General features: G+C 42.3%; 1 protein-coding gene across 1 annotated transcript in view; it reads right to left on the reverse strand.

Annotated features, from left to right (window-relative positions):
• CCDC141 (coiled-coil domain containing 141) overlaps positions 1-6,270 on the reverse strand; it is a 228,237-nt gene extending 221,967 nt beyond the window's left edge. The window contains exon 1 of the mRNA XM_054549559.2: positions 6,045-6,270. The gene's annotated coding sequence lies outside the window, so the exon portion shown is untranslated. The remainder of the gene's footprint in view (positions 1-6,044) is intronic.
• Between the last annotated feature and the right edge of the window lie 8,028 nt (positions 6,271-14,298).

Genomic DNA, 14,298 nt, shown 5'->3' on the forward strand with positions numbered 1-14,298 from the left:
TATATTTTGCTGCAATTAAAAACAAAAAAAAAAGGAAAGCACTGTACTTCAGGCTTTTTGTTCCCTACCCCCACCTCCTGTGCAGGAAAATTATAGCCAGCTTCAAATCAGTGCCCCACATTGGTAGATTAATCCTATTGCTAGAAACTCAGCCTGTGTCACAAGTTGTCTGTGGTATTAAACAGCAGCTGTTGGATTCCCTGTCAAAGAACAGCTGAAAATAACACTAAAGTTTAGGTCAGAAGTCAGATGCAAACATATCAGAGTTACTAATTCCAAAGCTGCTGGAAGCATTGGAAATCTCTGGGACAAAGCCAGAACAGAGAATATAGCAAAAAACAGTTTTAATGAATCCACTTGCTCTGTAAACCTTTTAGCCCAATTTAATAGTAGGTTCAGGTTCAGGGCCAATGTTTAGAAGACTGAGTCAGCACCATTGCTTTGTTTTGCTAAGGTTCATGATCATATTCTTGATTCAAAGGGGAAAAGTACTTGTACACATACTTCAGTGTTCAGTTATTTTTGTTTCCAAGAGCATGTCATGGCTGCTCTGCAACTGTGTAGCCACCACCCAGGTCCTCTGCGCTCAGCATCTGCCTGCTGCCCCAGTGAGATGGAAACCATACCTAGATCCTAGTCCTTATGCAACGCAAACTTCACCTGACCCCATGAAGGGAACAATTGGAGCAAGCTCAGGAAAGCAGATGCCAAGCAAGCTATGATGTAGCAACTATTACAAATGGTTTCATTTTATGGCGGGGCTGGAGAGCTTGCAGAGAGGTAACTGACCTGGAAGATTGAAGGCAGCCTCCTTCTTTCACTTGTGTCCATGTGAAGAGACCACCAAACAGGCTTTGTGTGGGCAATAAAGCTGTTTATTTCACCTGGGTGCAGGTGGGCTGAGTCTGAAAAGAGTCAGCGAAGGGAGATGGGGTGGGGCTGTTTTATAGGATTTGGGTAAGTAAAGGAAAAAGCGGGGTTGTTCTCTGGCAGGCAGGAATGGGGGTCATAAGGTGCTCAGTAGGGGAGCTTTTGAGCCAGGATGAGCCAGGAGAAGGAATTTCACAAGATAATGCCATCAGTTAAGGCAGGAACAGGCTATTTTCATTTCTTTTGTGGTGGAATGTCATCAGTTAAGGCAGGAACTGGCCATCTGGATGTGTACACAGGTCACAGGGGATATGATGGCTTAGCTTGGGCTCAGAGGCCTGACATTCCTGTATTCTTATGTTAATAAGAAAAATAAAATGAAATAGCAGTAAAGTGTTGGGACGGTGAAAATTTTGGGGGATGGTATGGAGAGATAATGGGCAAGGTTTCTCAGGGCTGCTTTGAGCAGGATTAGGGGTGGTGTGGGAACTTAGAGTGGGAGACATTAAGCTGAAGGAAGACTTCATGGTAAGGGGTGATATTATGGGACTGTTAGAAGAAACATTTGTCATTTAGAGTTATTGTTGATGGCCTGGATACCGTTTTGTATGAACTGAGAAACTAAATGGAATAAGAGAAGGAGAAAAACAGGTATTAAAGGTCTAAGAATTGGGAAGACCTAGGACATCTGATTAGAGAGTGCCTAAGGAGATTCAGCATAGTCCTGCCAGCAAAGATTATTTATTTACTTCAAGAGTTAAGAGTGGCAGTTTGGGGATAGCACCAGGAGATATCAGCTGTGATGGCTTGGAGAAACAGTGTAAACCGGCAGTGTAAACAAGAGCAGGGCATGTATGAGTAGTTGAGAATGGTGAATAGGGGTATGACTAGACAGAAGATAGTAGGGATGACAAGTTTTGGGGGGCACAGTCTAAGTTGATCTGGTGTCTGGAATGAGACTGGGGCTTAATAAAAAGAAGCATCCATACAGGAGCTCAAATGGGCTGTACTTTGTAGCATTCCAAGGACAGGCCTGAATTCTGAGAAAGAAAGAGGTAAAAGTATTGTCCAGTCTTTTTTAAGTTGGTGGCTGAGCTTGGTGAGGTGTGTTTTTAAAAGACCACTAGTCCGTTCTACTTTTCCTGAAGACTGAGGACTGTAAGGGATATAAAGGTTTCACTGAATACCAACAGCCTGAAAAACTGCTTGGCTGATTTGACTAATAAAGGCTGGTTTACTATCGGACTGCGTAGTGGTGGGAAGGCCAAACCAAGTAATTGTGTCCAACAGAAGGGAAGAAATGACCGTGGTGGCCTTCTCAGACCCTGTTGGAAGTGCCTCTACCCATCCAGTGAAAGTGTCTACCTAGACCAAGAGATATTTTAGTTTTCTGACTTGGGGCATGTTGAGTAAAGCTAATTTGCCAGTCCTGGGTGGGGGCAAATCCCTGAGCTTGATGTGTAGGGAAGGGAGGTGGCCTGAATAATCCCTGAGAAGTAGTAGAATAGCAGATGGAACACTGAGAAGTTATTTCCTTGAGGATAGATTTCCATGATGGAAAGGAAATGAGAAGTTCTAAGAGGTGGGCTAGTGGCTTGTACTATAGCATGGCCTGCCTTTTCTGGTGTGTGGCGATTAGGCCTGGTGGAACTGCCATCAATAAACCAAGTGTGATCAGGGTGAAAAACAGGGAAGAAGGAAATGTGGGGAAATGGGGTGAACGTCAGGTGGATCAGAGAGATGCAGTCATGAGGGTCAGGTGTGGTATCAGGAATAATGTGGGAGGGTGGATTGAAGTTCGGGCCAGGAACAATGGTAATTGTGGGAGACTAAACAAAGAGTGAGTACAGCTGAAGGAGCTGGGGAGCAGAAAGTATATGCATCAGGTGTGAGGAAGAAAATAGATTTTGGAAATTAAGAGAGCTGTAGAGAGTGAGTTGAGCATAGTTTGTGATTTTAAGGGCCTCTAAAAGTATTAGGGTGGCAGCAGCCACTGCACGGAGACATGATGGCCAGCCTAAAATAGTAAGGTCAAGTTGTTTGGACAAAAAGGCTACAGGACACGATCCCGGTCCTTGTGTAAGAATTCCGACTGCACAGCCCTGCACTTCAGCTGTGTGTAATGAAAAGTGTTGGGATGAGTCAGGGAGAGCTAGAGTTGGGGCAGTCTCTAAAGCTGTCTCCAAGGAATGGAAAGAGAAGTGGGGAAAGGATTTAGGACCTATGGGGTCAGCTAGGTTTCCTTTTGTGAGTTTATACAATGGTTTTGTTAGGATGGCAAAACCAAGTATCCAAAGGTGAAAGTATCCAACTATGCCTAGGAAGGAAAGGAGTTGTTTTGTAGAAGGGATTGGGGTTTGGGAGATTAGCCAGACATGATCAGCAGGGAGAGCACGTGTGTTTTTATGAGAATTATGCTGAGATAGGTAACAGATGAGGAAGAAATTTGGGCTTGACTGAAGTAATGGGGGCTGTGAAGCTTTGCGGCAGTACAGCCCAGGTAATTTGCTGGGCGTGATGGGTGTCAGGGTCAGTCCAGGTGAAAGCAAAGAGAGGCTAGGATGAAGGGTGCAAAGGAATAGTAAAGAAAGCATATTTGAGATCCAGAACGAATAATGGATTGTGAAGGGAGGTATTGAGGATAGGAGAGTATATGGGTTTGGCACCAGGGGGTGGATAGGCAAAACAATTTGGTTGATAAGGCATAGATCCTGAACTAACTTGTAAGGTTTGTCTGGTTTTAGGACAGGTAAAATAGGGGAATTGTAAGGAGAGTTTATAGGCTTTAAAAGGCCATGCTGTAGCAGGTGAGTGATAACAGGTTTTAATCCTTTCAAAGCATGCTGTGGGATGGGATATTGGCATTGAGAGGGGTAAGGGTGATTAGGTTTTAATGAGATGGTAAGGGGTGCATGATCAGTCACCAAGGAGGGAGTAGAGGTATCTTATACTTGTGGGTTAAGGTGGGGGGATACAAGAGGAGGATGCAAAGGAGGCTTTGGATTGGGAAGAAGGGCGGCAATGAGATGTAGCTGTAGTCCAGGAATAGTCGGAGAAGCAGAAAATTTAGTTAAAGTGTCTTGGCCTAATAAGGGAACTGGGCAGATGGAGATAACTAAAAAGGAGTGCTTAAAAGAGTATTGTCTAAGTTGGCACCAGAGTTGGGGAGTTTTAAGAGGTTTAGAAGCCTGGCTGTCAATACCTACCACCGTTGTGGAGGCAAGGGAAACAGGTCCTTGAAAAGAAGGTAATGTGGAGTGGGTAGCCTCCGTATTGATTAAGAAGGGGATGGACTTACCCTCCACTGTGAGAGTTACATAAAGCTTGGCATCCTTGATGGTCTATGGGGCTTCCGAGGCAATCGAGCAGCCCCAGTCTTCAGCCACTAAGCTGAGAGGATCTGGGAAGGAGTCAGAGAGCCTTGGGCCAGAGTTCCAGGGGCTCTGGGAGTGACTGCCAGGTGAGTTGAACAGTCCGGTTTCCAGTGGGGTCCCGCAGAGATGGGACACGGCTTAGGAGGAATCCTGGGCTGCGGGCATTCCTTGGCCTGGTGGCCAGATTTCTGGCACTTGTAGCAAGTTCCTGGGGGAGGCAGTTCTGGAGGAATGCCTGGCCACTGAGGTTTAGGTGTTTGGAAGTTCTTGTGTGCTGGATATGTTGCTGGGGTTTGTCTCACAGTGGAGGCAAGGAATTGCAACTCAGAAATATGTTGCTACTTGGCTGCCTCTATTATTGTACACCTTGAAGGTGAGGTTAATTAAGTCCTGTTGTGGGGTTTGAGGGCTGGAATTTAATTTTTGGAGTTTTATTTAATGTCAGGAGCAGATTGGGTAATAAAACGTATATTGAGAATAAGACAGCCTTTTGACCTTTTAGGGTCTAGGGCTGTAAAGCATCTCAGGATTGCTGCCAAATGAGCCATGAACTGGGCTGGATTTTTATATTTGATGAAAAAGAGCCTAAACGCTATCTGATTTGAGATAAAGAAAAAGAAGCATTAACCTTGACTATGCCTTTAGCTCCAGCCACCTTTTTAAGAGGAAAATGACGGGCAGGTGGGAAAGGGCTAGTCACGGAATGAAACTGTAAGCCAGACCGGGTGTGAGGAGGGGAGGTGATAAAAGGTTTATAGGGTGGAGGAGCAGAGGCTGAGGAAGAATTAGGACCTAGCTCGGCCTGGTGAGGAGGGGAGAGGTCAGATGGGTCTATAGAAAAGGAAGATTAGAAAGACTCAGCGACGCTTGGGGTTGGGACTGAGGGGACCGGTGGGAGGGAAGAAGGAAGATTTGGGATGAGTTGCATTAGGAACAGAGACTAGGGGGAGGGACCAATATGTAAAAGAATGCCTGGACATCAGGCACCTCAGACCGTTTGCCTATTTTACGACAAGAATTATTTAGATCTTGTAGGATGGAAAAATTGAAAGTGCTGTTTTCCGGCTATTTGGAACTACTGTCGAGTTTGTGTTGGGGTCAAGTGGCATTGCAGAAGAAAATAAGATGCTTAGATTTTAGGTCAGGTGAGAGTTGAAGAGGTTTTAAGTTCTTAAAAACACAGGCTAAGGGAGAAGAAGGAGGAATGGAAGGTGGAAACTTGCCCATAGTGAAGGAGGCAAGCCCAGAGAAAAAGAGGGTAGAGACACGGAGAAGGGGTGGGGGGTTCTTGCCTTCCAGAAAAGCAGAGAAGGGGTCGTGGTGCAGAAATAAGGGGTTGGGGCACAGAGATAAGAGGCTGGGGTGCAGAAATAAGGGATTGGGGTGCAGAGATAAGAGGTCAGGGTTCCTGTCCCTCCTCCAGAAAAGCGGGACTTGCTGCTAAGGGTTGAAGGACTAAGGCAGGCATCCTTGCATGGTCTGACACCTCTGAAACCTGGGTGAATAATCAGAGCACCTCTGAAACCTGGGTGAATAATCAGAGAGGTGTCCCTGCAATGAATTATCAGAGGTGTCCGTGCAATGATTAAACACCAAAAGAAGGCTGCCTTCCCTAGTCCGTGACCGGCGCCGGAGTTTTGTGTCCACAGATAAAACGTGTCTCCTTTGTCTCTACCAGAAAATGAAAGGAATTAAAATTAAGAGAAGGGAGAGATTAAGTGTGGCATGAAGATTGAAAGGAGAAAGAGGTTAAGGGATAGTGAGAGAGGTTGGAGAAGAGAGTGAAAAGAGGCCGCTTACCGGATTTAAAATTGGTGAGCTTGTTCCTTGGGCTGGTTGGTCTGAGGACCAGAGGTTGTAGATGGATCTTTCTCACAGAGCAAAGAGCAGGAGGACAGGGGATTGCTCTCCCAAAGGAGGTCCCCCGATCCAAGTCACAGCACCAAATTTCACTTGCATCCATGTGAAGAGACCACCAAACAGATTGTGTGAGCAATAAAGCTGCTCATTTCATCTGGGTGCAGGTGGGCTGAGTCCGAAAACAGTCAGTGAAGGGAGAGGGGGTGGGGCTGTTTTATAGGATTTGGGTAGGTAAAGGAAAAAGGGGGGGTTGTTCTCTGGCAGGCAGGATTGGGGGTCACAAGGTGCTCAGTAGGGGAGCTTTTGAGTCAGGATGAGCCAGGAGAAGGAATTTCACAAGATAATGCCATCAGTTAAGGCAGGAACAGGCTATTTTTCTTTTGTGGTGGAATGTCATCAGTTAAGGCAAGAACTGGCCATCTGGATATGTTACGTGCAGGTCACAGGGGATGTGATAGCTTAGCTTAGTCTCAGAGGCCTGACACCTTCCACTTGAGCAAATAATTGGTCAAACAAACCAAAATGAACTGATCACAACTAGTTTTCAGCTAATTGTCCTCAAGAAAGGCAAGAGTTGACACTTATGTCTTAGAATATCTATACTGTAAACTAAAATGCCCAAGGAGCATAGCTTGTCATTGTGTACTTTGCCAACTGGAACTGCAAATAGTGACTTAAACTCAAAATACTCAGTGCAGGCCAGGCATGGTGGCTCACACCTGTAATCTCAGCACTTTGGGAGGCCAGGCAGGAGGATTCCTTGAGCCAGGAGTCCAGAAAATTTAAAAAATCAACCAGGTGTGGTGACGGGTCCCTTTAGTCCCAGCTACTTGGGAGGCTGAGGCGGGATAATACCTTTGTTACCAGAAGGAAGGCCAAATGTCAGTTGTCCAGGTCCTTGGCATTTTGAACAAAGAATTGAACAAAACACACAAAGTAACAAAGGAATGAAACACAGGAACGAAGCAGCGAAGGCAGAGATTAAAGCAAGAAAGCATTCCACAGTGTGGGAGTGGGCCCACCCTGAATAAGGACCCAGTTACAACGTTTTCTGGGTTTTAAGTATGCCTTTTTGAGTTCCCTAGCGGCTGCCCCTTATCTGAATGAAGGATTTTGTCTGTGGCTAGTTAAAGGCTGATGTGAATTGGCGCCCTATGAAGATGAAGCGATGGCCCACACTTGGCCCAAATCCAAGGCACTCTCCCTTTCCATCTGAGCCCTGGGGAAGGGGGAGGGTTGCAGGGAGAGTAGTCTTTGATCCTTTGCTACTTGGTGTGAGGAGATGGGGTCTTTCCTTTTGGTTTAGCTTTTGAAAGTTGGTGTTAATTGGCCTTAGGCTCCCTGCCCCCAGACCCAGGTGTTTTTGTTTTGATCCAGCTTTGGACAGTCAGCATGAATTGGCCTTAGATTCCCTATCCCCAGACCTTTGTGTTCTTCCTTGATTTAGCTTTAGGAAATCAGCACAAATTGGCCTCAGATTCCCTGCCCCCAGACCTTGATGTTTTTCCTTGATTCAGGTTTGGGAAGTCAGCATGAATTGGCCTTAAGTGCCCTGGCTCCAGATCCTATTCTCCTACCTCACCTTGAGCCCAGAAGTTGGAGGCTGCAGTGAGCTATGATAATGTTACTGTACTCCAGCCTGTGTGACACAGTGAGGCCTGTCTCAAAAAAAACAAAAACAAAAAAACTCAATGCACTTTCACTTAAAATTAATTCTATTTCTGGAAACTCAGTGTGTGTCCCAAGTTGCATAAAGGCCATCAGGTGGGAAAGGGTTTTGGCAGCAGACTGCAAAGATCACAGGCTAAGAATGGCTCTGTCCACAAAGCCCTAGTTAAGATGAATGATTGTGTAAGGGGCGTGGAAGGTAGCATGGAATGTCTGGAATTGCAGGCCCAGGCAGAGGGAAAAGGAAAAGGGAGATGAAGAGGAGAGAACACATGGCTGGAAGTCTGGTTAATTCCAAGGCTTAAGGGCAAAGGGAATTAGAAAAATATAAGACTTTGTTAAAAGATTAACCCTAACCCAGCTATTCAGCAACAAAAGTAGTGCCTTTCTCTGTGTGTGAGTGTGACCTTTCTTTCTGTTAATTAGATGGAGCAGGTCCAGGCTGTTGCACAAAAGAAATGTTTTCTATGTTGGTGGACATGAGCAATAATGCAAACTGCGTATGTGAATTTAACTGGCTTCTATTTTATTTTAAATTTAAACTCTTGACTTTAAAATCTTCAAAGGACTTGAATCATGTTTTTCTCCTCTGTTCTTGCTTTCTGTTCCTCTTTTCTTTCCTCCTAAACTTTTTAGTCCTTCCCTCTACAGAAGCCCTGTGGCTCAGACCTCTCCATCCACATCTAGCTTATTTAGAACTTTGGCCTTGTTTTCTTCATCTAGAATAATATTTAATGATAAGTTGCACCATTAACTCATATAAACAGCTTGAAGAATAGTTAGCATGGAATATATTGTACTAATGATATTGGTACACTATACTTAGAGGGATTTTTTAATGTTAAAGAACTGAAAGCTTCTTGAGTTACAGTTTATTTATACTCTGCCTCCCCTATCATCACCAAAACCCAAAACAAACCAAAACCCAAAACAAAGCAAAACAAAAACCTTCCAGGCATTCTCATACCTTTGAAATTTATAGAGGATCTTGCAGAGGTTATTATGCCTTCTCTGTTTATCCCTCTGGGAAATGCCTGTTTTTATACCAACTGAGTTTTAGTGAAATAGCCTCCATGGGGAATCATAAAGCTATAACTGGATTCTGTAGAGTCGCAAATAGCACATTTTTAATGAAATAGTCAGTAGTCTGAAAACTTTTTCATGGGATTATTTTTAACTCCATCAATGGTGACGCCATTAAAATAACACATTTTCTTTGCTGGGGTATATGTGGGGTCTGATCATTTTTATGTAAGATCCTAGGTGTTTGTCTTCAGCAATAGTATTATTGGTTAAACTATATTCAACTTTATAAAGACAAATTAGATAGACCTTGTATAGATAACCCAGAATGAGTCTATTTGTCCAAATTAAAAATTCAAGGCAAATCATCTTAAGTGAAGCAAGTCAGACACAGAAAGCTACTTATAAGCAGGAGCTAAATAATATGTACACATGGACATAGGGAGTGGAATGATAGACAATGAAAATTTGTATAGGTGAGGGGGGTGGGAGTGGGTAGATGATGAGAGATTACGTAATGGGTACAATGTATTTTATTTGGGTGATGGATATCCTAAAAGCCCTGACTTTACCATTATACAATCTATGCATTTAACAAAATTACACTTGTACCCCATAAATTTATACACATAAAAAGAAAATAATTTTTTTTAATTCAAGGCAAATCTTTGCTGTTACCACTAATTTAGTAATAATGGCTACTAATTAGTGACTGCTTAATACAGGCCAGGAACTGGGATAAATGCTTTACACTCTTTTATTTTATTTTATTATTATTATTATTATACTTTAAGTTTTAGGGTACATGTACACAATGTGCAGGTTAGTTACATATGTATACATGTGCCATGCTGGTGTGCTGCACCCATTAACTCGCCATTTAGCATTAGGTATATCTCCTAAAGCTATCCCTCCCCCTTCCCCCCACCCCACAACAGTCCCCAGAGTGTGATATTCCCCTTCCTGTGTCCATGTGTTCTCATTGTTCAATTCCCACCCATGAGTGAGAATATGTGGTGTTTGGTTTTTTGTTCTTGTAATAGTTTACTCTGAGAATGATGCTTTCCAATTTCATCCATGTCCCTACAAAGGACATGAACTCATCATTTTTTATGGCTGCATAGTATTCCATGGTGTATATGTGCCACATTTTCTTAATCCAGTCTATTGTTGTTGGACATTTCGGTTGGTTCCAAGTCTTTGCTATTGTAAATAGTGCCGCAATAAACATACGTGTGCATGTGTCTTTATAACAGCATGATTTATAGTCCTTTGGGTATATACCCAGTAATGGGATGGCTGGGTCAAATGGTATTTCTAGTTCTAGATCCCTGAGGAATCGCCACACTGACTTCCACAATGGTGGAACTAGTTTACAGTCCCACCAACAGTGTAAAAGTGTTCCTATTTCTCCACATCCTCTCCAGCACCTGTTGTTTCCTGACTTTTTAATGGTTGCCATTCTAACTGGTGTGAGATGGTAACTCATTGTGGTTTTGATTTGCATTTCTCTGATGGCCAGTGATGGTGAGCATTTTTTCATGTGCTTTTTGGCTGCATAAATGTCTTCTTTTGAGAAGTGTCTGTTCATGTCCTTTGCCCACTTTTTGATGGGGTTGTTTTTTTCTTGTAAATTTGAGTTCATTGTAGATTCTGGATATTAGCCCTTTGTCAGATGAGTGGGTTGCAAAAATTTTCTCCCATTCTGTAGGTTACCTGTTCACTCTGATGGTAGTTTCTTTTGCTGTGCAGAAGCTCTTTAGTTTAATGAGATCCCATTTGTCAATTTTGGCTTTTGTTGCCATTGCTTTTGGTGTTTTAGACATGAAGTCCTTGCCCATGCCTATGTCCTGAATGGTAATGCCTAGGTTTTCTTCTAGTTTTTTTATGGTTTTAGGCCTAACATGTAAGTCTTTAATCAATCTTGAATTAATTTTTGTATAAGGTGTAAGGAAGGGATCCAGTTTCAGCTTTCTACATATGGCTAGCCAGTTTTCAGCACCATCTATTAAGTAGGGAATCTTTTCCCTATTGCTTGTTTTTCTCAGGTTTGTCAAACATCAGATAGTTGTAGATATGCAGCATTATTTCTGAGGGCTCTGTTCTGTTCCATTGATCTATATCTCTGTTTTGGTACCAGTACCATGCTGTTTTGGTTACTGTAGCCTTGTAGTATAGTTTGAAGTCAGGTAGTGTGATGCCTCCAGCTTTGTTCTTTTGGCTTAGGATTGACTTAGTGATGTGGGCTCTTTTTTGGTTCCATATGAACTTTAAAGTAGTTTTTTCCAATTCTGTGAGGAAAGTCATTGGTAGCTTGATGGGGATGGCATTGAATCTGTAAATTACCTTGGGCAGTATGGCCATTTTCACGATATTGATTCTTCCTACCCATGAGCATGGAACGTTCTTCCATTTGTTTGTATCCTCTTTTATTTCCTTGAGCAGTGGTTTGTAGTTCTCCTTGAAGAGGTCCTTCACGTCCCTTGTAAGTTGAATTCCTAGGTATTTTATTCTCTTTGAAACAATTGTGAATGAGAGTTCACTCATGATTTGGCTGTCTGTTTGCCTGTTGTTGGTGTATAAGAATGCTTGTGATTTTTGCACATTGATTTTGTATCCTGAGACTTTGCTGAAATTGCTTATCAGCTTAAGGGGATTTTGGGCTGAGACAATGGGGTTTTCTAGATATACAATCATGTCATTTGCAAACAGGGACAATTTGATTTCCTCTTTTCCTAACTGAATACCCTTTATTTCCTTCTGACTAATTGCCCTGGCCAGAACTTCCAACACTATGTTGAATAGGAGTGGTGAGAGAGGGCATCCCTGTCTTGTGCCAGTTTTCAAAGGGAATGCTTCCAGTTTTTGCCCATTCAGTATGATATTGGCTGTGGGTTTGTCATAGATAGCTCTTATTATTTTGAGATACATCCCATCAATACCTAATTTATTGAGAGTTTTTAGCATGAAGGTTGTTGAATTTTGTCAAGGGCCTTTTCTGCATCTATTGAGATAATCATGTGGTTTTTGTCTTTGGTTCTGTTTATATGCTGGATTACATTTATTGATTTGTGTATATATTGAACCAGACTTGCATCCCCGGGATGAAGCCCACTTGATCATGGTGGATAAGCTTTTTGATGTGCTGCTGGATGCAGTTTGCCAGTATTTTATTGAGGATTTTTGCATCAATGTTCATCAAGGATATTGGTCTAAAATTCTCTTTTTTGGTTGTATCTCTGCCCGGCTTTGGTATCAGGATGATGCTGGCCTCATAAAATGAGTTAGGGAGGATTCCCTCTTTTTCTATTGATTGGAATAGTTTCAGAAGGAATGGTATCAGTTCCTCCTTGTACCTCTGGTGGAATTTGGCTGTGAATCCATCTGGTCCTGGACTCTTTTTGGTTGGTAAGCTATTGATTATTGCCACAATTTCAGAGCCTGTTATTGTTCTATTCAGAGATTCAGCTTCTTCCTGGTTTAGTCTTGGGAGGGTGTATGTGTCAAGGAATTTATCCATTTCTTCTAGATGTTGTAGTTTATTTGCGTAGGGGTGTTTGTAGTATTCTCTGATGGTAGTTTGTATTTCTGTAGGATCAGTGGTGATATCCCCTTTATCATTTTTTATTGCATCTGTTTGATTCTTCTCTCTTCTTTATTAGTCTTGCTAGCGGTCTATCAATTTTGTTAATCCTTTCAAAAAATCAGCTCCTGGATTCATTAATTTTTTGAAAGGTTTTTTGTGTCTCTATTTCCTTCAGTTCTGCTCTTATTTTAGTTATTTCTTACCTTCTGCTAGCTTTTGAATGTGTTTGCTCTTGCTTTTCTAGTTCTTTTAATTGTGATGTTAGGGTGTCAATTTTGGATCTTTCCTGCTTTCTCTTGTGGGCATTTAGTGCTATAAATTTCCCTCTACACACTGCTTTGAATGCATCCCAGAGATTCTGGTATGTTGTGTCTTTGTTTTCATTGGTTTCAAAGAACATCTTTATTTCTGCCTTCATTTCGTTATGTACCCAGTAGTCATTCAGGAGCAGGTTGTTCAGTTTCCATGTAGTTGAGCGGTTTTGAGTGAGATTCTTAATCCTGAATTCTAGTTTGATTGCACTGTGGTCTGAGAGACAGTTTGTTATAATTTCTGTTCTTTTACATTTACTGAGGAGAGCTTTACTTCCAACTGTGTGGTCAATTTTGGAATAGGTGTGGTGTGGTGCTGAAAAAAATGTATATTCTGTTGATTTGGGGTGGAGAGTTCTGTAGATGTCTATTAGGTCCACTTGGTGCAGAGCTGATTTCAATTCCTGGGTGTCATTGTTAACTTTCTGTCTTGTTGACCTGTCTACCGTTGACAGTGGGGTGTTAAAGTCTCCCATTATTAATGTGTGGGAGTCTAAGTCTCTTTGTGGGTCACTCAGGACTTGCTTTATGAATCTGGGTGCTCCTGTGTTGGGTGCATATATATTTAGGATAGTTAGCTCTTCTTGTTGAATTGATCCCTTTACCATTATGTAATGGCCTTCTTTGTCTCTTTTGATTTTTGTTGGTTTAAAGTCTGTTTTATCAGAGACTAGGATTGCAACCGCTGCCTTTTTTGTTTTCCATTTGCTTGGTAGATCTTCCTGCACCCTTTTATTTTGAGCCTATGTGTGTCTCTGCACGTGAGATGGGTTTCCTGAATACAGTGCACTGATGGGTCTTGACTCTTTATCCAATTTGCCAGTCTGTGTCTTTTAATTGGAGCATTTAGTCCATTTACATTTAAAGTTAATATTGTTATGTGTGAATTTGATCCTGTCATTATGATGTTAGCTGGTTATTTTGCTCGTTAGTTGATACAGTTTCTTCCTAGCCTCAATGGTCTTTACAATTTGGCATGATTTTGCAGTGGCTGGTACGAGTCGTTCCTTTCCATGTTTAGTGCTTCCTTCAGGAGCTCTTTTAGGGCAGGCCTGGTGGTGACAAAATCTCTCAGCATTTGCTTGTTTGTAAAGTATTTTATTTCTCCTTCACTTATGAAGCTTAGTTTAGCTGGATATGAAATTCTGGGTTGAAAATTCTTTTCTTTAAGGATGTTGAATATTGGCCCCCACTCTCTTCTGGCTTGTAGAGTTTCTGCCGAGAGATCCGCTGTTAGTCTGAATGCCTTCCCTTTGTGGGTAACCCAACCTTTCTCTCTGGCTGCCCTTAACATTTTTTCCTTCATTTCAACTTTGGTGAATCTGACAATTATGTGTCTTGGAGTTGCTCTTCTCGAGGAGTATGTTTGTGGCATTCTCTGTATTTCCTGAATCTGAACGTTGGCCTGCCTTGCTAGATTGGGGAAGTTCTCCTGGATAATATCCTGCAGAGTGTTTTCCAACTTGGTTCCATTCTCCCTGTCACTTTCAGGTACACCAAGCAGACATAGATTTGGTCTTTTCACATAGTCCCATATTTCTTGGAGGCTTTGCTTATTTCCTTTTTTTCTTTTTTCTCTAAACTTCCCTTCTCACTTTATTTCATT

The sequence above is a fragment of the Pongo abelii genome, chromosome 11 (assembly GCF_028885655.2).
Source record: "Pongo abelii isolate AG06213 chromosome 11, NHGRI_mPonAbe1-v2.0_pri, whole genome shotgun sequence".
Classification (NCBI taxonomy): domain Eukaryota; kingdom Metazoa; phylum Chordata; class Mammalia; order Primates; family Hominidae; genus Pongo; species Pongo abelii.